Here is a 23,326-nt window from a genome sequence, read left to right on the forward strand (position 1 = left end):
CCCTTTAACTTCAGTCTACTCTTCATCTTTACTAAATTACGATACAGGTCTGTATCTGCTCCTGGATAGGCATTACAATCCAGTATGTCATTTCGGAATATCTGTCTGACCTGATGCAATCAGCTAGAATCATACCGTATCTTCGGGTCTTTTCCAAGTATATCTCCTCTTATGATTCTTGAACATGAAATTCGTTTTGGTCTTCTGATGACTTTACAAAACGGTAAATGACATAATCATCTGCAAACAATCTAATAGGGCTACTCAGATTGTGTCCTATGTGACCTTTCTGACAGGAAATCACGAATCCAGTCGCACAACTGAGGCGATATTCCATAGGCAAGCAGTTTGGTTAGAAGACGCTAGTAAGGAAGGTGTCGAAAGCCTTGTGAGAATCTAAAAGTATGGAATCTGACATCCCCTGTCGATATCAGTCATTACTTCTTAAGTATAAAGAGCTAGTTGTGTTACACAAGAAAGTTGTATTTCGAATCCGTGTTATGTGTCAATAAATCGTTTTCTTCGAGGTAATTCATAATGTTCGAACATAGTCTATGTTCCAAAACCCTACTGCAAATCGGCGTAAGTGATATGGGCCTGTAGTTCAGCGGATTACTCCTATTGGACTTGTTGAGTATTGGTGTGACTTGAGCATTCTTCCAGTCTTTAGGTATGGAACTTTCTATGAGCGAGCGGTTGACAATAATAACGAAACATTTGAGGGCCAACAACTAAAGTTTAAAACTTTTATCCATTATGGACGTGAAACGTATGAGGCGAAAATTGATAGTACAGTTGATAAAATGTTCCGGACTATTATGTTGTTGTCGTTGTGGTCTTCAGTCCTAAGACTGGCTTGATGCAGCTCTCCATGCTACTCTATCCTGTACAAGCTTCTTCATCTCCCAGTACTTACTGCAACCTACATCCTTCTGAATCTGCTTAGTGTATTCATCTCTTGGTCTCCCTCTACTATTTTTACCCTCCACGCGGCCCGCCAATGCTAAATTTGTGATCCCCTGATGCCTCACAACATGTCCTACCAACCGGTCGCTTCTACTTCTCAAGTAGTGCCACAAACTCCTCTTCTCCCAAATTCTATTCAATACCTCCTCATTAGTTATGTGATCCACCCATCTAATCTTCAGTATTCTTCTGTAGCACCACATTTCGAAAGCTTCTATTCTCTTCTTGTCCAAACTATTTATCGTCCATGTTTCAAATCCATACATGGCTACACTCCATACAAATACTTTCAGAAACGACTCTACCATCTGAGCTACCGAAGCACGACTCAGGCAAAGGTCCCGAGTTCGAATCTCGGTCGGGCACACAGTTTTAATCTGCCAGGAAGTTTCATATCAGCGCACACTCCGCTGCAGAGTGGAAATCTCATTCTGGAAACATCCCCCAGGCTGTGGCTAAGCCATGTCTCCGCTATATCCTTTCTTTCAGGAGTGCTAGTTCTGCAAGGTTCACAGGAGAGCTTCTGTAAAGTTTGGAAGGTAGGAGGCGAGATACTGGCAGAAGTAAAGCTGTGAGTACCGGGCGTGAGTCGTGCTTCGGTAGCTCAGATGGTAGAGCACTTGCCCGCGAAAGTCAAAGGTTCCGTGTTCGAATCTCGGTCGGGCACACAGTTTTAATCTGCCAGGAAGTTTCATCATTTATTTTGCTCCCCAAATAGCAAAACTCGTTTACTATTTTTAAGTGTCTCATTGCTCTATCCGCCAACGACTTGGTGATGCCTCGCTTTTGTTATGGTTGTGGTTCGAATCCAGTTGCAGGTAACGGTCCGTGTGCGTGGGGTTTCGGTAAACAGTGCGGCACAAGTTTCTTGAAAACTAGCATGTCAAGAAAATTTAATCTTCCGCCTGCCTCCTCCTCCACGGAAAACTGAATCTTTGGATTTGCTGTAGTCATTAGCCAGCCTGGGTGTGAAATGGACATCCAAAAAAGCTACGATCCCCCTTGAAAATATCCTCCGCAGATGGGGACAAAAAGTCGGGTTTAAGGACGAAATCTATTCGTCTACAGCATAACAGCTCGGAGCATTTTATTAACTGTGATGTTTCCGGCCTTGAAAGTTACATTTTTCAAAAATTGGTAGCCTAAAGAAGCGGCGTGGGTGATTGTGTCCTGTGATGGACGTTGTCGTGGAGCAGTAACCCCCCCCCTCCCCCCGGCCCCTACTTTGGACAGCTTCTCATGCAGTTCGCCTCTACAGCTTCCCGTAATCTCACCAGGAGCGTTCGGTAGTAAGTTCGCGTGACGGCTTGCTCTTTGCAAGTACAGTGTTTGCACCACACAAGACAATTTCAAAACCCACTCTGCATCACCTTGTCTTATAACTCGAATTATTTTGGCGGCGAATACACATGTTGCCGCTGCTCGTTTTGCTGCTTTCGCTCGTTCATGGCGATTAAGTGGCTACAGAAGACATTTCAGTTGGCATCACACAGATGCAACGTTTCCGGTGCTGCCTTGGCCCCATTGGCTTTTTAAATTGGATTTCAGCAGTCGTGGAAGCCAGCGGGCAGCGGCTTTTGTGATATCGTGCAAGACATTGAAATCTGATCCATTACTGGTTTTCAGTTTTTCCGCTATCTTGTCGATTGCGATACACGGGACCTAAAACCCCCACTTCTCTTGTAACTGTAGATTCGTCACACGCAGATGGTCTGTTTTCGTCATTCAGATCTCTTTCGTAACACTTATTTGGCAGTACACAAAGCTTTAATAGGAGTGAGCTACCCTTGAAAAGAAATACACGGGGAAACGCATTATGTTCGGAAAGTGCTTCTGGGCTGTGAATAGTATAGCTTTTCAGGCTGGCAGCCAAAGGATTTTTTCGAGATTTGTGTAGAAAGTGGCTGCGGTGTTTCGATCCTCCAAGCTTTCCGGGGCACTATAATCTGCCTGAGATCTCTGCTGGATTCAGTTTGCTATCAAACTGCAACGTTCGTATGCAAATTATGTGAGTGATAGGTGGCTCTTCCAGGCAAAATAAGGAATTAGTGGGGGCACATTCTTCCATGTTAATGAGAGATGAACTTCATATATCACTGATTCCTTAATTGGAGTACGTTTACAGGATAATAGGAGGATTTTCATACAGCATGTAGGGCTTCTCTTTTCTTCAGCGTGACCCAATCAAATAAGAAATCCTAACATTGTAATTTAATTCGTGTCAGGTGCGAGCTAACATCCCAAAGATGTTCGGGCTCATATGCGGTTCCTCTCGTCTAAATGTCTTGGTTCAAACTCGTCTAGGGGTTGAACCTCACGTGTCCCATTACACGACCTAAATTAGACACTCGTGACACTTTGGTTAAACTGTCTGGCTGTCTGCGAAATACAAGGTTAACACAACATAAAATAACAGTAATGATAATATCGGGAACTAAATTAACGACCCATAAATGATGTAGGACACACAGCTGCGATTTTGTTAGAATAATGTTTATTCAGAAAGCAAACTAATAGCGAAAGTGGTCGTATTTAGAGTTACTGTTACACTCGAACAACAACCATTTTACACAGTTCGCTCATTCACAATCTCATCCCGAAATACAAGTTACCTACACAAAAATTAGAATTCAGACAAGGCGCGCGGCTGCTCACCGCTTAGAGACTAAGTCCCGCGATACGAAATTTTCTAAGAAGTTTCACTTCATAGCTGCGTAAAGACCGACTGTCCGCTTTCGCGTCTCAATCGGAACTGCACCATTTGGTGCTTCCAGCCGAACTGTCCGCTTTCGCGTCTGCACCAGCGCTGCCCTGTGTCCGTCCCCGGCCGCGTTACCCACACGCCGAATATACTCGCTCAACTGAATAGGGCAGTTACATTTCCTGAAGCCGTCCATCTGATTCGCTAAAACTCATTCTACATTATTTTAAATTTTAACATATTTCAATAATAAAAGATTCACCACTTTCACGTTCTAAATAAAGTAACAATAATATCCATTACATGTTGTTTGTTGTTGTGGTCCTCAGTCCCGAGACTGGTTTGATGCAGCTCTCCATGCTACTCTATCCTGTGCAAGCTTCTTCATCTCCCAGTACTTACTGCAACCTACATCCTTCTGAATCTGCTTAGTGTATTCATCTCTTGGTCTCCCTCTACTATTTTTACCCTCCACGCGGCCCTCCAATGCTAAATTTGTGATCCCCTGATGCCTCACAACATGTCCTACCAACCGGTCGCTTCTACTTCTCAAGTAGTGCCACAAACTCCTCTTCTCCCAAATTCTATTCAATACCTCCTCATTAGTTATGTGATCCACCCATCTAATCTTCAGTATTCTTCTGTAGCACCACATTTCGAAAGCTTCTATTCTCTTCTTGCCCAAACTATTTATCGTCCATGTTTCACATCCATACATGGCTACACTCCATACAAATACTTTCAGAAATAACTTCCTGACACTTAAATCTATACTCGATGTTAACCAATTTCTCTTCTTCAGAAACGCTTTCGTTGCCATTGCCAGTCTACATTTTATATCCTCTCTACTTCGACCATCATCAGTTATTTTGCTCCCCAAATAGCAAAACTCATTTACTACTTTAAGTGGCTCATTTCCTAATCTAATTCCCTCAGTATCACCCGACTTAATTCGACTACATTCCATTATCCTCGTTTTGCTTTTGTTGATGTTCATCTTATATCCTCCTTCCAAGACACTGTCCATTCCGTTCAACTGCTCTTCCAACTCCTTTGCTGTCTCTGACAGAATTGCAATGTCATCGGCGAACCTCAAAGTTTTTATTTTCCCTCCGTGGGTTTTAATACCTACACCAAATTTTTCTTTTGTTTCCTTTACTGCTTGCTCAATATACAGATTGAATAACATCGGGGAGAGGCTACAACCCTCTCTCACTCCCTTCCCAACCTCTGCTTCCCGTTCATGTCCCTCGACTCTTATAACTGACTTCTGCTTTCTGTACAAATTGTAAATAGCCTTTCGCTCACTCTATTTCACCCCTGCCACCTTTAGAATTTGAAAGAGAGTATTCCAGTCAACATTGTCAAAAGCTTTCTCCAAGTCTACAAATGCTAGAAACGTAGGTTTGCCTTTCCTTAATCTTTCTTCTAAGATAAGTCGTAAGGTCAGTATTGCCTCACGTGTTCCAACATTTCTACGGAATCCAAACTGATCTTCCCCGAGGTCGGCTTCTACCAGTTTTTCCATTCGTCTGTAAAGAATTCGCGTTAGTATTTTGCAGCTGTGGCTTATTAAACTGATACTTTGGTAATTTTCACATCTGTCAACACCTGCTTCATTTGGAAATAGAATTATTATATTCTTCTTGAAGTCTGAGGGTATTTCGCCTGTCTCATACATTTTGCTCACCAGATGGTAGAGTTTTGTCAGGACTGGCACTCCCAAGGCCGTCAGTAGTTCTAATGGGATGTTGTCTACTCCAGGGGCCTTGTTTCGACTCAGGTCTTTCAGTGTTCTGTCGAACTCTTCACGCAGTATCGTTTCTCCCATTTCATCTTCATCTACAACCTCTTCCATTTCCATAATATTGTCCTCAAGTACATCGCCCTTGTATAGATCCTCTATATACTCCTTCCACCTTCCGCTTTCCCTTCTTTGCTTAGAATTGGATTTCCATCTGAGCTCTTGATATTCATTCAAGTGGCTCTCTTTTCTCCAAAGGTCTCTTTAATTTTCCTGTAGGCAGTATCTAATTTATCCCTAGTGAGATATGCCTCTACATCCTTACATTTGTCCTCTAGCCATCCCTGCTTAGCCATTTTGCACTTCCTGTGGATCTCATTTTTGAGACGTTTGTATTCCTTTTTGCCTGCTTCATTTACTGCATTTTTATATTTTCTCCTTTCATTAATTAAATTCAATATTTCTTCTGTTACCCAGGGATTTCTACTAGCCCTCGTCTTTTTATCTACTTGATCCTCTGTTGCCTTCACTACTTCATCCCTCAGAGCTACCCATTCTTTTTCTACTGTACAGGGTGATTCAAAAAGAATACCACAACTTTAAAAATGTGTATTTAATGAAAGAAACATAATATAACCTTCTGTTATACATAATTACAAAGAGTATTTAAAAAGGTTTTTTTTCACTCAAAAACAAGTTCAGAGATGTTCAATATGGCCCACTCCAGAAACTCGAGCAATATCAACCCGATACTCCAACTCGTTCCACACTCTCTGTAGCATATCAGGCGTAACAGTTTGGATAGCTGTTGTTATTTCTTGTTTCAAATCCTCAATGGTGGCTGGGAGAGGTGGCCGAAGCACCATATCCTTAACATACCCCCATAAGAAAAAATCGCAGGGGTAAGATCAGGGCTTCTTGGAGGCCAGTGATGAAGTGCTCTGTCTGGCGGCCGATCCATTGCCTCGGGTAGTTACGGACAGATAAGTGCCAATGTGGTGGCGCTCCATCCTGCTGAAATATGAATTGTTGTGCTTCTTGTTCGAGCTCTCTGCTAGCTCTGAGAGTCGATTTTCCTGGGCTGCGAACAAATGCTTGCTGGATGCGTGCTACATTTTCATCACTCGTTCTCGGCCGTCCAGAACTTTTCCCTTTGCACAAACACCCATTCTCTGTAAACTGTTTTTCCCAACGTTTAATACACCACCTATCAGGAGGTTTAACACCATACTTCGTTCGAAATGCACGCTGAACAACTGTCTCGATTCACTTCTGCCGTACTCAATAACACAAAAAGCTTTCTGTTGAGCGGTCGCCATCTTAGCATCAACTGACGCTGACGCCTAGTCAACAGCGCCTCAAGCGAACAAATGTACAACTAAATGAAACTTTATAGCTCCCTTAATTCGCCGACAGATAGTGCTTAGCTCTGCCTTTTGTCGTTGCAGAGTTTTAAATTCCTAAAGTTGTGGTATTCTTTTTGAATCACCCTGTATTTCTTTCCCCAATTTCTGTCAATTGTTCCCTTATGCTCTCCCTGAAACTCTGTACAACCTCTGGTTTAGTCAGTTTATCTAGGTCCCATCTCCTTAAATTCCCACCTTTTTGCAGTTTCTTCAGTTTTAATCTACATTTCATAACCTATAGATTGTGGTCAGAGTCCACGTCTGCCCCTGGAAAAGTCTTACAATTTAAAACCTGGTTCCCAAATCTCTGTCTTACCATTATATAATCTATCTCATACCCTCTTATATCTCCAGGATTCTTCCATGTATACAACCTTCTTTCATGATTCTTGAACCAAGTGTTAGCTATGATTAAGTTCTGTGAAAATTCTACCAGACGGCTTCCTCTTTTATTTCTTACCCCCAATCCATATTCACCTACTACGTTTCCTTCTCTCCCTTTTCCTATTCTCGAATTCCAGTCACCCATGACTATTAAATTTTCGTCTCCCTTCACTATCTGAATAATTTCTATTATCTCATCAAACATTTCAACAATTTTTTCGTCATCTGCAGAGGTAGTTGGCATATAAACTTGTACTACTGTAGTAGGCATGGGCTTCGTTCATACATAAATTACATAATAAACGTTAAATTCTTTTACATAAAACTAATACAGTTTCCTTCTTAGCTTTGAATGCCACGGTCAGTAGCCTTGCACCAATGTGCTTTCTGATAAATAAATTAAGAACAAAAGTAACTATTATACACTAAACTTTACGACAAATATTCTTATACCTAATGATTCAATAAGGTGTCATACTGTCATCGTTCAATGTGTTTTGTGTGAAGGAAATGACGATCTGATGCTTAACTGTAAATACTGATAATTTAAATTTACTATACCTTTTAAACAAATAAAGTTACAGAGTTGATATTTATAACGTTGGTCATTTTAATGATGCACTTCTCTATGAAATGTCGATCGTTAAGTCGACCAAAGCGTTCATATTTTAACATGTAGGTCTTTGTTACAAAACTTGTCAGTTTCACTTTAACAGTAAATCCTATACTATTATAGATACGATCAATATTCGAGTTTTATTGGGATCACAACGAAAATTTATGGAGGACGCCAGATTAAAATAACTGTGACTTGATTATCTGTGTTACTAACGAATTAAATAGTTTTCATAAATGTTCCTCTTTATGGCCGATCCTAGGTCCGCCATATTTAACACTGATACATCTTCTTGGCCACAAACGGCTTCTACTGGGTTTCCCTATGATACAGGTTCTCATCTGTCTCACTTGCACACTATAGCGCTTAGGCCTCAATAGACAATAGACGCCTATGTGTTTCCCCAACTCGTGTTGAATCTGCGACCTTTGTGGCATGCAGTTCTGGACGACAGGGTTCATTTCACTATTCCTATAGGCTGACTCTTTCGGCCATATATTTAAATGAGAGCACAATGTTCGTTCACTCACACACCCCCACTTCATAACATGTTGGCGTGCCAAATGTGTTATGAAGTAGCACTCAAATTTACAAGACACTAATTCATACCACAATAACACAAATATCCTTAGCGCCAGATGAAGACTGTAATTATTTGTAGTGGTGTTGGTGCATCATACTTTAACTTTAAAGAAACTTATATCTAACATAAATTATGAATTGCGGCATATTAATTAAATGCCAAATAAAACCATACATTTATAAAAATCGACTGTCTATTGAAATGCTGCAGAAATATAAGCACCACTGCGTTCACTTTCACAGAACCTTTTCGTCACAACGAAATCTCCAGCGGCGCTCCACAGATTCGGAGACGAGTATCCCACCGAAATTCTGAATGGCTCTGCATTCCATCGCCAAAGTTTTACGGGAACAAATCTGTTGAAGTTCGAATCGGGTGTACATACCAGAAACAAACACTTCCCAAAACTACCCAGGAACTGCACTGAACACTTTACCCGTTGGAATCGTTACAAACAGATCTAAACTACACAGTAAATAATTGATTTATAGCGTTTGCAAGATGCTCGTAAATTCTTGAATGATTCTGATACTATTTACAAGTAGTAATACCAATTTCTTGTTCTTTATCCTACGTACAAAACATTCCGACACTGACGACACATTACTTCCAGAATCGAGCAGGGAGTCTACTTTCTCGTCAGTTTTTTTTTAAATTTCAATGACAGGTTGAACCTTAATCATTTATTTTTGCTCTAAACACTGTTCCCTCAATAAATCATTCTCTATGTCTCGTCCCTTCTTCTACATCTCTAGAGTACACATATCCTGTTCGATCCACCCCTCAATTTCGTATTCGTCTCAAAACAATTCATTAAATGCTTATTTCGCCCAACTTTCATTTTTTCTTCCTTCTACACCTCTCGCTATCTTAAACTTCTCTCGGGTTCACAAATGAGGCAATAACGATCGTAATGTTCTACCGTACCATCGCCAATCATTTACAGTAAAATCACATTCCTCCTTAAGATACCATTCTGTCCAAATATCACTTTCTATATTAGAATCAAACTCTCTGTATTCTTCCTTAAACTTATCGACATTATTAACTACAACATCATTACAAACACATTCACAAACAGCACTTTCAACAACCGCTGATACCATACTACTCGCTACTTAAAACCTCATTTACCTCCGTCGAGAAATCACCAATATAAGAACCGTTCACCATCCTCTGCCATATCGCTACAGCGTTGTGCAATTTCAGAATCAACAGTAAAATTAAATTCCGCTGCGTTTTGATTTAAACCTGAGCATAATACCTTTTCCTCTCCTACACACTCCTTTACTACATTAATTGCAGATCGCACATCAAATTCAGATCCACATTCATTCTCAAACAAACATTCAGGATCCACAGATCCATCGAGAAGAAGAAGAAGAATGGTTCAAATGGCTCTGAGCACTATGGGACTTAACATGTGAGGTCACCAGTCCCCTATAACTTAGAACTACTTAAACCTAACTTACCTAAGGGCATCACACACATCCATGCCCGAGGCAGGATTCGAACCTGCGACCGTAGCGGTCACGCGGTTCTAGACTGAAGCGCCTAGAACCGCACGGCCACACCGGCCGGCTCCATCCAGAATTTCAGGTTCACCTCCATTAGTAGAAAGATACGCAAACATTTCTTCTTCTGAAGTATCAATACCAGCAGCTTCAACTTTCTTAACTTCAGCACATCAAACATCATTACTACCTTCCTTCAAAATTAAGTCACCAATATCCGCCGATACACACACAAATTCTTCAACAGCTGGCGAGACCAGTGCTACGCCGCCCTTATTAATCTCTTTAACAACTTTCGCCGTCACAATATCATTTGATACATCATTACCTTCATCACTATAATCGTTACTGCTGGTAAGTACCTCTTTAGAATTTCATATACCATTTAACTACACCGTATTCAGCTCCACTTTAGCCTCCTTTTTGCACATAGAATCTTTCACTGTATTAAAATTCACACACTTTATCGTTTCACATTCATAAAACAAATCATTTAGCTCTAAATCGTCGTCATCGTCTTTATCGCTATCTTTCATTATCTTAGGATTACGCCTTTTATGTATGACCTGATTTGAAAATTTACCTATTTGATTCTCATCTCTTAGTAATTTCAGTTCAAAATTCTGGTGCCTTTCTGCCGTTTTATTAAAACCTATCACAATTCCACTTACTCGCGTCCTATTCATCGCCAGTTTATTTTGCCATCTCCGGACCTGAGATGCGGCGAAACTTAGTTTCCCGATCTCCCATTACGCTGGTTCATTTCGCCAGGTGCCGGTCTCTCAAATCTACGTTCTTGGTGTCGGTCCCTGTCATGAAAGTATCCGTTCCTATCACCCCTTTGAAATTTATCATTGGATGTGTTTCTGTTATCGTTCCCTTATCAAAACTGCTATTTGCATTCCCGGATGTCTTTCGTAGTAATTATTCGGTCTGTAGTTACGATTTCCCCTCTGTAAACTATTTGTCTGCTTACTTTGCGGTTTAAATTTCACGCCCTTTCTAATTTTTCTACAAAGTCCCAAAATTCGTCTGTTGAGTTGCTAGGACTGTGCACTAGATCCCACTGCAAATTTTCCGGTAACCGCCTTTTCAACGTTGTAATTTCCGTAAGCACTCCCAATGGACGTTTCACATGCATTAATCTCGCAAGTTCATGTTTACAAAATTCTCGCATCGATCCGTTCCCGTATTTAAATGTTGGCCCATTCAGAAACTCATTTTGAAGTCGCGTTTGCTTTGCTTCACTCCAGAACTTGTTCAGGAAACTGCTTTCAAATATTTCTTAAGTAGTGAACGTATCACTGTGTATATTTGCCCACGATTGTGGCTCACCTTCCAAATATCTTTTCACGAATTTTATCTTCGCCTCGTCGGACATTCCTATAAAACATCCCTTCACGCTGCTAGAAAATTTACTGGGTGATATTTCCAATCGTCTCCAAAACATTTGGCCGATCTTGAGTTCATCCATGGAACACTGATCGCTGTAGAGGTTTGACGCGCAGCTAAGGAGTTCAATTCACTTTTTATTTCATTGACTTTATTATTATCTTCACCATTTTCAATTTTAATACCAGATTCTACTTGTTCCTTTATTTTATCTACTTCTTTCTCCCCTTTACCTATTCGAACGGGTAAGTTGCTAATAGCCTCTGTCGTCTCAGCCATTATAGCATCTTTCCTACTCATACAATTTCTTACGTTGCCTCCCAGATCTGCCTGCAACTTCTCCACCTTATCACTGAAACTTTTCTCCGCTTGTTCTCCCTTAGAGTCAAGTATCCAAATTTCACCAGAAATTTTGCCCATTTCAACCCGAATGGTTTTTAATTTTCCGTCTATCAGTTCCTCAATTCCACTAGCCACTTTACCTGCTTCGTTTTTCACAACCTATGCTATTTCGATTCAATCGAATCAATTTTTAAATTTACGTCAACCATATCACGGTTTTAACAGAGTCAATTTTTAAATTTACGCCACCCTTATCGGTTCTAACAGAATCAATTTTGGATCCCATATCGGTTTTAACAGAATCAGTTTTGGATTCCAATCCTCTTTATCATTTGCGTTAACTGCAACATCATGCCTCCCCAAATGCATCTCCCTTGCCTGATTTCGGACTATTTACCCTACTAAATTCACCGCCGATCACGCTCTCCCGCTCCGAGTTCGGGCTAAGCGGCTCATTAGTATTTTAGGACCCACGCAAACTGGCCGACTGCTTTACATTAGCGATGTCTGTTATTGGCGATTGAACTACAGAACCATACATAATCTCACTATCAGCTTTGTCGTGCTGGATCCTTCTGCCGTATTGTTGCTGCCGCTGTTGCAGTTGAAGCCGACGCTGAAGATGTCGTACTCTGCTGTGGTACTGCAGTCGCCGCCGCGCGATGAATCGCCGTTGAAGATGCCACTGCTGGCTGGAACCGCGTGCTTTCGGTGTCGCCTCTTCTTCCGCGTTACTTTTTCTGTCACTTCTAACCACTGCTAAAACTCGGTGCACACAACTGTTGCAACATTCGTAGCTCAGAGCCCCCACGCAAACTGCCTGAACTGCCACAGACTTGGGACCTAGGTCACAGTTGTCGCTAACTGTGAGAATTACATTCGTAATTTCACAAATATTAAAGAAACATAGTATTCAGTCCTTAACCGATCTCACATTTTGCGAGAGGTCACGCCTATCGAAATTCAGATGATGGGTTTGGAAACACTCTGCAGAACTCAAATCCAATTCTAAAAGTTTCCAGAGTTCATATTCCTCTACTAACACTCTCCAAAATCCAATCCTGTTCCAACACTTCGCAAGATTCTTATCCCCCAACTAACACTTTCCAAGTTCGTATCCTGGACGAGCCCCAATTGCGAGCTAACATTCCATAGATGTTCGAGCTCACGTGCGGTTCCTCTTCGTCGAAACGTCTTGGCTCAAACTCGTCTAAGGGTTGAACCGCACGTGTCGCATTACACTCCCTAAATTAGAAACTTGTGACCCTTTGGTTAAATCGTCTGGCTGATGGCAAGTTTGCGAAATACAAAGTTAACAAAACGTAAAATAACGGTAATAATAACATTGGGAACTACATTAACGACCCATAAATGGTGTGGGCCACACAGTTGCGATTTGGTTAGAATAAGGTTTATTCAGAAAGCAAACTAATAGCGAAACTGGTCGTATTTAAAGTTACTTTTACACTCAAGGGCATATCCATCTGATACAGTTCGATCATTCACAATCTCATCACGAAATACAAATTATCTATCCGAAAAGTTGGAGTTCACACCAGGCGCGCGGCTGCTCACCGCTCAGAGACTAAGTCACGCGATACCACACAACGCGAAATTTTCTAAGTCGTTTGACTTCCTAGCTGCCTAAAGACCGACTGTCCGCTTTCGCGTCTCAATCTGAACTGTACCCTCTGGTGTCTCCATCCGAACTGTCCACTTTCGCGTCTGCACCAGCACTGCCCTTGCCCGTCCCCGACCGCGTTTCCTGCGCGCCCAATATACTCGCTCAACTGCTTGTATCTTTGAAGGTATGCATTTTAGAGCACATGTTTACTCGATATTTTTTGTTGTTTTGGTTCATATTATCACTTCCCAAAATATGGAAAGCAAAGAGCTTGCAGTATAAGAGATTTGCTTCACAATATTGAAGATGAAAAATTGCTCGTAGCTCTTAAGGCATGCATTTTCGACCCTATATTTACCCAGTAAGTCGAGGAGGTAGACGGACCGGCCCAATCAGATGGTCACTAACACTGCCTGCCCAAATGTTGAACGAAAATCGTTCCTGGTGTCCTTGGACGTACGTGACGTGAGGATTTCTCCTTGCCCAGTAATGAACGTTTGGAGTGTTGTAAAGGCCATCCCAATGGAAGGTACCCTCGTCGGTAAACAACACAATGGCGGGGGAGTCGGGATCTCGTGCAACACGTTACGGAAACCACCGGCAAAACCCTAGCCTGTGTTCATAGTCCGCCATAGGATTTAGGTCTCGGACAGGGTGGAAACTAAATGGATGCTGGCTATCATCCCTCAAAACCTCCCAGGCTAACCGATGAGTGACACCTATGTCGTGTCCACCCGCTCGAGTACTTGTCGTAGGTGCCTCCTCAAAGCGCTCGGGAACAGTCTCTTCAGATGCCGCATCCCGTCGTGTTCGAGGGCTTCCGGCATCACTATGACATCCCGCTAACGAGCATGTATCGCCAAGTCGCCGGTGAATTGCTGTAAACGTTTTCGGGTGTTGGTGGCCTCTTGCAGGGTACCGTTCCTCATACAACCGTCGGCTAGTCCATAAACGAAACTCATGTCCCGTTGTTCTTCAAACGAATACTATGCCGCTATGCTTACTGTATAACTAAATCGCGAGTGACGTGTGTGTTCTCCGAAGCGAAGCTTACGTGTGAATGCCTCTGACATGAGGTGGAGACAAACTGTAAGACCTATTCGGCGCGTGTCCATAACACGTTGGGGCAGTGACGAGGTGAGGCACGTTTGTATGTGTGAACCCACAACCATAGCGCGGCCCGTCAACCTATAAACGGCAACAGGGCAATCCCATGGCCAATTGGAGCGCGTGGCGCCAAGTTTCCGTAGTTTAAACATGGTGCTTTGTCGACCTACACAACATTGGTAATTTTGGTTCCTACTAGCATCGGCTATCCAAGGTTAAAATTTCGTGACACCATTTTTCTCCACCCTGTATTGTGTTCAATAGTTATTGGAGATAAGTACGTTTCGATAATAATTTTTCGCTGTAGGGCACCACGACTCGGAAGAACTTTCACCAAAAGGCGGAAGAAGGAAACGAAAACCATGTGAAGTACAACAAGTCTTTAGTTGGACGTGAACAGTATCTGAATGTCAACCTGTCAGTTCGAAACGGTAACGCAGCTATTTGTGTAAATAAATATCTTTATTAGTAGACGCTCGTTCCCGTTGTCTTCTTTGCAAGAATCAACCTGTATTTTGGACACAAAACGATTAAAAATGTCAGTTTTCGAATGACAGGGTTGCGAAAGTCGCTCAGCAGAAACAAAAGTTCAAAACTATCACATAAAACTCCGGCACTAAAAAATGGCATTAACTCTTCACTGTGTCCGCCCTTCCGCTTCCGGGAAGGGAATGAAACAAAGAAAAAACAAAGACACTGTGCATTTCAGTTTCTTATCTGACATAAATTAGTCAAATATTCGAAATACTGACTCTATGGTTATTTTATCTACACTTTTATCTGAGCACAGTATACCTTATATTACTAATCTTTAATCATCTGGTTCTTTATTCAACTATGAAATTTCTTATTATGCAGTGGAATTGAGAGAGAGCGGTGTGCGTTGTGTGTGTGCAGGTTGCACTTACCTCAGACAAAAAGTAGATGAATTAAGTAGGTAGAAAATCTAATTAGTGTTGGACAACAGCGTATCCGTCAACCTTAATATAGCGTTCTGTTCGATTCTTTTTATCCAACTTTCTTCGGCTAACATAACAGACCAGACAGTATAGCAAGTAGCGGGTGGTAATAATTAAAGTGCAGGTACTCACGGAGGTCCAGTGTGGGCTGTAATTGTCGGACGGCATCGAAACTTGGTAGATGTGCTATTGCGTTAATGCGGAACCAATTTACCGTGGAAAACACATTATTTTCAGTTGTGGTCACCAGGTGCAAGACTGGTGCTGCATACTCTCTGTGTGACGGTAATGACATCCACATTGTCATTTAACAAGCCATAACTTGAGTGAAGAGTATAGCTATCGGGAAGAGAGACCGTGTGCTGTTAGTGTTTATGTGAGCGGCAGCAATCACAGCACTGCACTGCCAGAGTATCCCCTGCTGAAAACAATGTGGGGAGACCCGATGTCATCGAATGGTTGAAGGAAAGAAGACGAAGTAAATATTCCAGAATTCGAAACCCGAACAGCTGTTAGTATGAGTGACATAAAAGTAGATATCTTAGGTGTTGCGAAACAACTCAAATCACTTAAGAAAGGCAAGTCTTCTGGTCCAGATGGTATACCAATCAGGTTACTTTCAGAGTATGCAGACACAATAGCGTCTTTCTCAGCAATCAATTACAACTGCTCACTTGACGAAAGGTCTGTTCTTAAAGACTGGAAAGTAGCACAGGTCACACCAATATTCAAGAAAGGAAATAGGAGTAACCCATTGTGTGGTGTCACCGCCAGACACCACACTTGCTAGGTGATAGCTTTAAATCGGCCGCGGTCCATTAGTACATGTCGGACCCGCGTGTCGCCACTGTCAGTAATTGCAGACCGAGCGCCACCACACGGCAGGTCTAGAGAGACGTACTAGGACTCGGCCCAGTTGTACGACGACTTTGCTAGCGACTACACTGACGAAGCCTTTCTCTCATTTGCCGAGAGATAGTTAGAATAGCCTTCAGCTAAGTCCATGGCTACGACCTAGCAAGGCGCCATTAACCATATCTAGAGAGAGTCTCACTTGTATCATCAAGAATGCTGTATACAAATGATGGATTAAAGTTAAGTATTCCAGCAGTTACCTACTTTTCTTTATAGCCTTCATTACGTATCCTGTTTCAGACCTAAAGCAAGCCTGCTTGTGTAAACGCGTGCCTTTCGGTTACCTGTCACTGTGGACTGGCTGTCTTGTCAGTCCACTACACATTGAATTACAGACCCATATCACTGACCTCAATTTGCAGTAGGATTTTGGAGCATATACTGTACTCGAACATTATGAATAACATTGAAGGAAATGACATATTGATACATAACCAACAGTGATTCAGAAAATATCGTTCTTGTGCAACACAGCTAGCTCTTTACTCCCATAAAGTAATGACTAGACCACGGATTTTTAGGTCGTAAAAAAGTGTGTTTTAGGCACCTAAAATAGGCTCCTTCAGTAGTTCATTAAGGCTATATAAAACCTAAAATAGGCTCTAATACAAATGATGCTGAGAAAAAAAAAATTAAAATACACAGTGTTGACAGTATGAACATCTTATTAGTCATTAAAACAAGGAGAATGAATATTTACACAGTTACAGAGCACAGCAACCTACAACATTAATGTTGAAAATAACTGCAAATATTTTTGAGTTCCTGTAAGATAAAGATCTCCGTAAAAGAGATATGGCAATGGTTTAATTAATATATTCGTAGTTTCACATATTCTGACCATAGTTGGCTTCACAATAAATAACCAAAATCTTTTCTAGGTTTTCTAGTGAAAAACTGTGGCGCTCGTCAGTCAGAATCAATTTATACGCTGAAAAAGAACGTTCTACATCAACAGACGTGACAGGGGCGTACTTCATTTTCGGCACATGATGGACAGGAATGCTGCAGTCAGGAGTGCTGGATTTTCAACTAAGTATGTCGGCAGCTGCACACAACTCCTTCAGGCCAGTGTTCTTCTGCAAAACCGTTCGCATTTTTGCCCGTACTTTTTCCCCTACTTCACCTGGCGCTTCATTAACTTTCATTTTGACTTCTTCAAGCAAAGAAATATTGTCATAGATAGGTCTCCCTGAGCCTTCTAATTGTGAAATTATTCTTGCCATAAATGTGTAGTGGGCCCTAATGTAAGATAAGTCCCGTTTTAAAGAAGAATCTTTGAGTAACTCCATTGCTGCAGTTACGGATGCAGCATCCTCCGGTATATTTTCAACCACCTTCTGGACAGCCGAGAGATGCGTACCATAGTATTCTGCTGCTATCAGCCACGTGCCCCAGCGGGTGACAACAGGCTCTGGCGGCAATGGGACCTCTGGAAGCTGTTCTTTGAATGCCTGTATTCTTGATGGTGCCCTAACAAAAATTTTCTTCACCATAGATATTAGTTTATTTACTTTAGGAAATTGTAGCCTTACTTGCTCTGCTATGCGGATGATCCCATGCACTACACAAGTTAGGTGCAGCATACATGGGTAGAATACTTTTAATAGTTGAAAAGCTGCTATCATATATGCAGCAGCATCAGTGACGGCCAGAAGCACCTTATTCTCATCCACTCCCTTTGGGTATAGCACCTTAAGCCCATTGTTCACAAACTGTGCTATTGTTTGTTGGATAGTTTTGGCAAGCTGTTTTGAGTAAATCAAATGAGCCCTGGATGAAACATCTGGATCTAGCTTGCCAATAATCAGGTTTGCAATGTAACGGCCAAGACTATCAGTAGTTTGATCCACAGAAATCGATATACAAGATTCTCCAACATCTTCTCGGATTCTGTGCAATGCAGCATTGTAAGCAGAATCCACATTATTCTTACGTAAAGTTGACTCTGCAGCAATAGACTGATGGCAGTACTTCTCAAGAAAACCTCTGAAAATAGGGTTTTCTAGTTTCTGAAAGGGGATGTTTGCTGCCACAAGTGCATGACACAAATCACTGCAGAACTTGTTTTCTTCGGAGGATTCACCAGATTTATTGGTTAAAAGAGTTTGCTTCAATTTTGATTTTCGTTCAACATTTGCTTTATGTGCGATTCCATCTGCATGCTGAGTTAAGTGAGATTTCTTAACACTCTAAACCTGATACGAGAGAAAAGGGAAATGCAGTTTAGAATCGCATATAAAGAGTATTTCGTATTACTAAAGGATAGCGATAAAAAAAGAATCCTAAGTGACAGGAAAATAAGAAGTCTAAGAAAAACATCAACTAAGCTCCTTGTTTCATGCTTGGCAGAAAATAATTTTCCCATCTCTTGTATAATGCGGAAAATCTTGCAGCCACTGCCTTATATGAGTAGACTTTGAACTAGGTGTTTTCGGCACGGCGTAGTATTCTCACACAGAAACTAGAATTTATTTTGCACTTAGAACGTCAGTAACACTTAACACGTCGGTCTCTACACAATGTACCGATTTGTTTTCGCTGGGAAAAAGTGAACGATGACCTGTTCTTTTTTTCCTTTTACTGCGGAGCATGGGAGCGTTAGGGGAAGTACCGTACTCGTTGCTGGACATATGGCACCTGACAGATGGCCGCCCCTTCTGAACAAGCGAATGGAATCTACCGGTGCTTCAGATGAAAACATCTCACTACTGGCAAATTATTTTTCGAACCGGAAAATTAACGTATAATAACCTTTCACGAAACAGAGTAGTTTCATAGGACTGCCTGTAGACAGCAGCGACAAAACGCGCGAAGGGCAGTAATTTAGCTATTACGATTAACATTGTGATTTTGTAATCCGTGCTAAGCTTAAGGCCTATGAAACCGTTTCTTTGCGAAAATACACAGCTGGCCAGAATCCTACGAACGAAATATTTTCAAATATAACATTTAGGACTCCCACGTTCGATTCTAATGTGTAACTCAAATCTTTGACCGGTTCCCATTCGCTCACTGAAGTTAAGCACTGTTGCGCTCGGCGCGTACTTGGATAGATGGCCATTCAACCGTGCCGAGTGCTGTTGGTAGTAAGGCAAGTAAAGGAATTGTAAACAGTCTCTAACGACCTTCGCCTTCGACGAGACATAAGGCCTTAAGTTTACTTCCCTTTTCTAATCTTTGAAAACACAAGAACTCTATGTCAGATTAACGAAATAGGTACTTTTTAGGATTTTGATGCCGAAATAGGCGAAATTAGGCGTTAACGTCGAAAAACGCAATTTTGGGTCCTATAGAACTAACAGTATTCAGAATGAGATTTTCACTCTGCAGCGGAGTGTGCGCTGATATGAAACTTCCTGGCAGATTAAAACTGTGTGCCCGACCGAGAATCGAACTCGGGACTTTTGCCTTTCGCGGGCAAGTGCTCTACCATCTGAGCTACCGAAGCACGACTCACGCCCGCTACTCACAGCTTTACTTCTGCCAGTATCTCGTCTCCTACCCTCCAAACTTTACAGAAGCTCTCCTGCGAACCTTGCAGAACTAGCACTCCTGAAAGAAAGGATATTGTGGAGACACGGCTTAGCTACAGCCTGGGGGATGTTTCCAGAATGAGATTTTCACTCTGCAGCGGAGTGTGCGCTGATATGAAACTTCCTGGCAGATTAAAACTGTGTGCCCGACCGAGACTCGAACTCGGGACCTTTGCCTTTCGCGGGCAAGTGCTCTACCATCTGAGCTACCGAAGCACGACTCACGCCCGGTACTCACAGCTTTACTTCTGCTACTTTCGGTAGCTCAGATGGTAGAGCACTTTTGCGACGTGTTAAGTGTTTTGCCCGCGAAAGGCAAAGGTCCCGAGTTCGAGTCTCGGTCGGCCACACGGTTTTAATCTGCCAGGAAGTTTCATATCAGCGCACACTCCGCTGCAGAGTGAAAATCTCATTCTGGAAACATCCCTCAGGCTGTGGCTAAGCCGTGTCTCCGCAATATCCTTTCTTCAGGAGTGCTAGTTCTGCAGGTTCGCAGGAGACCTTCTGTAAAGTTTGGAAGGTAGGAGAGGAGATACTGGCAGAAGTAAAGCTATGAGTAGCGGGCGTGCGTCGTGCTTCGGTAGCTCAGATGGTAGAGCACTTGCCCGCGAAAGGCAAAGGTCCCGATTTCGAGTCTCGGTCGGGCACACAGTTTTCATCTGCCGGGAAGTTTCAACTGTATTCAGTTTAGTTAGTCAGGAAACGCATAAGTACCAACTTATATGCAAATCGGAGCTTAGGAAAAATAATAGGTTTTAACCTAAAGATCCGTGATCTATTTTTTACATATGAATAATAAAACACCTATAAAGAGTATTTGGTATTAACAGGTATAGCGATATAAAAAAAATAAAAAAACACCGAAGTGTTAGGCAAATGCGAAGCATGAGCGCATATAAACTAGGCACCTTGCTGCACGATGAGCAGAAAATATTTTTTTCCATCTGTCGTAGTGTGTGGAAAAACTTGGAGCCACTGTCTTATATGATGAAATAGGCACTTTTTAGGGTATTAAAGCCGAAATAGGCAAAAATAGGCACTAACGTCGAAATAGGCTTTTTTAGGTCGTATAAAATTAACGCTATTAAGTGTAAATAGTCATGAAACGCACAAGTACAAATTTTTACGCAAATAGGAACTCAGGAACAAAATAGGTTTTTACCTAAAACCCGCGGTCTAGTAATGAGTGCTGTCGACAAGGGATCTCAGATCGATTCCATATTCCTATATTTCCAGAAGGCTTTTGATACCGTTCCTCACAAGCGACTATTAATCAAATTGCGTGCAGATGGAGCACCGTCTCAGTTGAGTGACCGAATTCGTGATTTCCTCTCAGAGAGGTCACAGTTCGTAGTGATAGACGGTAAATCATCGAGTAGAACAGAAGTGATATATGACGTTCTGCAAGGTAGTGTCATAGGCCCTCTGCTGTTCCTGATTTACATAAATGATCTAGGTGATAATCTGAGCAGCCCCCCCTGGATTGTTTGCAGATGACGCTGTAATTTAGCGTCTAGTAAAATCATCAGACGATCATTTCCAATTACAACATGATCTAGAGAGAATTTCTGTATGGTGTGAAAAGTGGCAATTGGCTCAAAGAAAAGTGCGAGGTTATCCACATGGGCACTAAAAGAAATCCGATAAATCTTGTGTGTACGACAAATGGCACAAATCTAAGGGCTGTCAATTCGACTAAATACCTAGGAATTACAATTACGAGCAACTTAAATTGGAAAGACCACATAGATAATAATGTGGGGAAGGCGAAACAAAGACTGCGCTTTGTTGGCAAAACGCTTAGATGATGCGACCAACCCACTAAAGTGACGGCCTATATTACGCTTGTCAGTCCTCTGCTGGAATATTGCTGCACGGTGTGGGATCCTTACCAGGTAGGATTGACGGAGGACATCGAAAAAGTACAAAGAAGGGCAGCTCGTTTCGTGTTATCGCGCAATAGACGTGAGAGTGTCACTGGTATGATACGCGAGTTGGGGTGGCAGTCACTGAAACAAAGGCGGCTTTCTTTGCGGCGAGATCTACTTACGAAATTTCAATCACCAACTTTCTCTTCCGAATGCGAAAATATTTTGTTGACACCCACCTACGTAGGAAGAAATGATCATCATAATAAAATAAGAGAAATCAGAGCTCGAACCGAAAGATTTAGGTGTTCCTTTTTCCCACGCGCCATTTGAGAGTGGAATGGTAGGGAAGTAGTATGAAAATGGTTCGATGAACCCTCTGCCAGGCACTTAAGTGTGAATTGCAGAGCAACCATGTAGATGTAGATGTAGAAGGAAGAAGATAACGAAACTGCAAAACACGGGTGAGATTGCTGTGGCACCTCGAAGAGGAAGCTTTCCTATCTCGGTGTAAGTTATCGACGAGGTTGCTGTTGCAGTAAACGACCATGCCGCACGTGCCCCGAGCAGTGCTGGTGCTCGTGCAGTGTCACGAAAATTGTCCATCCCATGTTCAACAGTACGGAAAGTTTTGTGTCTGTTTTACATTGGTACTCGTGCAAGATCTAGACGGTGCAACAACTGAAACATATTGATTCTCAACGACGTTCTAAATATGCTCTTCGATTTCTGGTAAGTATCGAAGCTGATGACATGTGGCCGTGCAATATGTCATTTAGTGACGAGGTACGTATTACACAACACGCTGCGGTGAATTTGGGGTACTTTTAAATCGCGTGTTGTGTACGAAGAACTATCGCACTCACTGTATGTGACTATATGATGTGGATTCACAAGCACCTTTATTCTCGGTCCTTTCTTCTTTGAAGACAATACACTCAGTGGACATGTCAGGTATAATGTGATGTGTGCACGTTATAGAGACCTCTTTGTACATATCGTGATTCCTGCTTTGCAAATGTGTGTAAACCACTGTCTTCATAGAAGATGGGGGTACACCTAATGTAACCCGCCCAGTACAAGATCTGCTTAATACAGCCCTCCACGAACGTGTTACCTCCAGATGTTTTCCACACGCATGGCTTGCAAGATCACATGGTCTCAACACAGGTGACTTTTGGCTTCGGAGATATCTAAAAGAACGCGTTTCCCAAAGACATGTTCGCTCTGTACTTCATCTGATGCCAGTATACAGGAACAAGTTGCTCATATTTCACCGGAACTGCTACGAGCAACAGTTTAGCTCGTCGGTTTGGAGATGAGTTTCTCGTCAGGTTCCTCCGGTGCTCACAATGAACAAATTGTGTAAGTGGTGGTTAGGAATAAAATCGACATTATGCCTTCCTCACTTGTTTGATCTTTTCTGCTCCGGTCCCGTTCCTAATCCATTACATATGGAAACGTATCTGTCAGACTTCCTTGCATTCACAGCACCAGATATGCATCTGTTGGCGAAAATTGGAACTACTTTTTTTTGCAGCGTAAATCTTTTCCGCGTCAACGCATTAACGCACCTACTAAGTTTCTCTGTCATACGATAATTACAGCCAGCACAGGACCTCTGTGAGTAACTGCACTTTAATTATAACCACCGACACCTTCGGAGAAG

The sequence above is a fragment of the Schistocerca cancellata genome, chromosome 6, assembly GCF_023864275.1.
Source record: "Schistocerca cancellata isolate TAMUIC-IGC-003103 chromosome 6, iqSchCanc2.1, whole genome shotgun sequence".
Taxonomy (NCBI): Eukaryota; Metazoa; Arthropoda; class Insecta; order Orthoptera; family Acrididae; genus Schistocerca; species Schistocerca cancellata.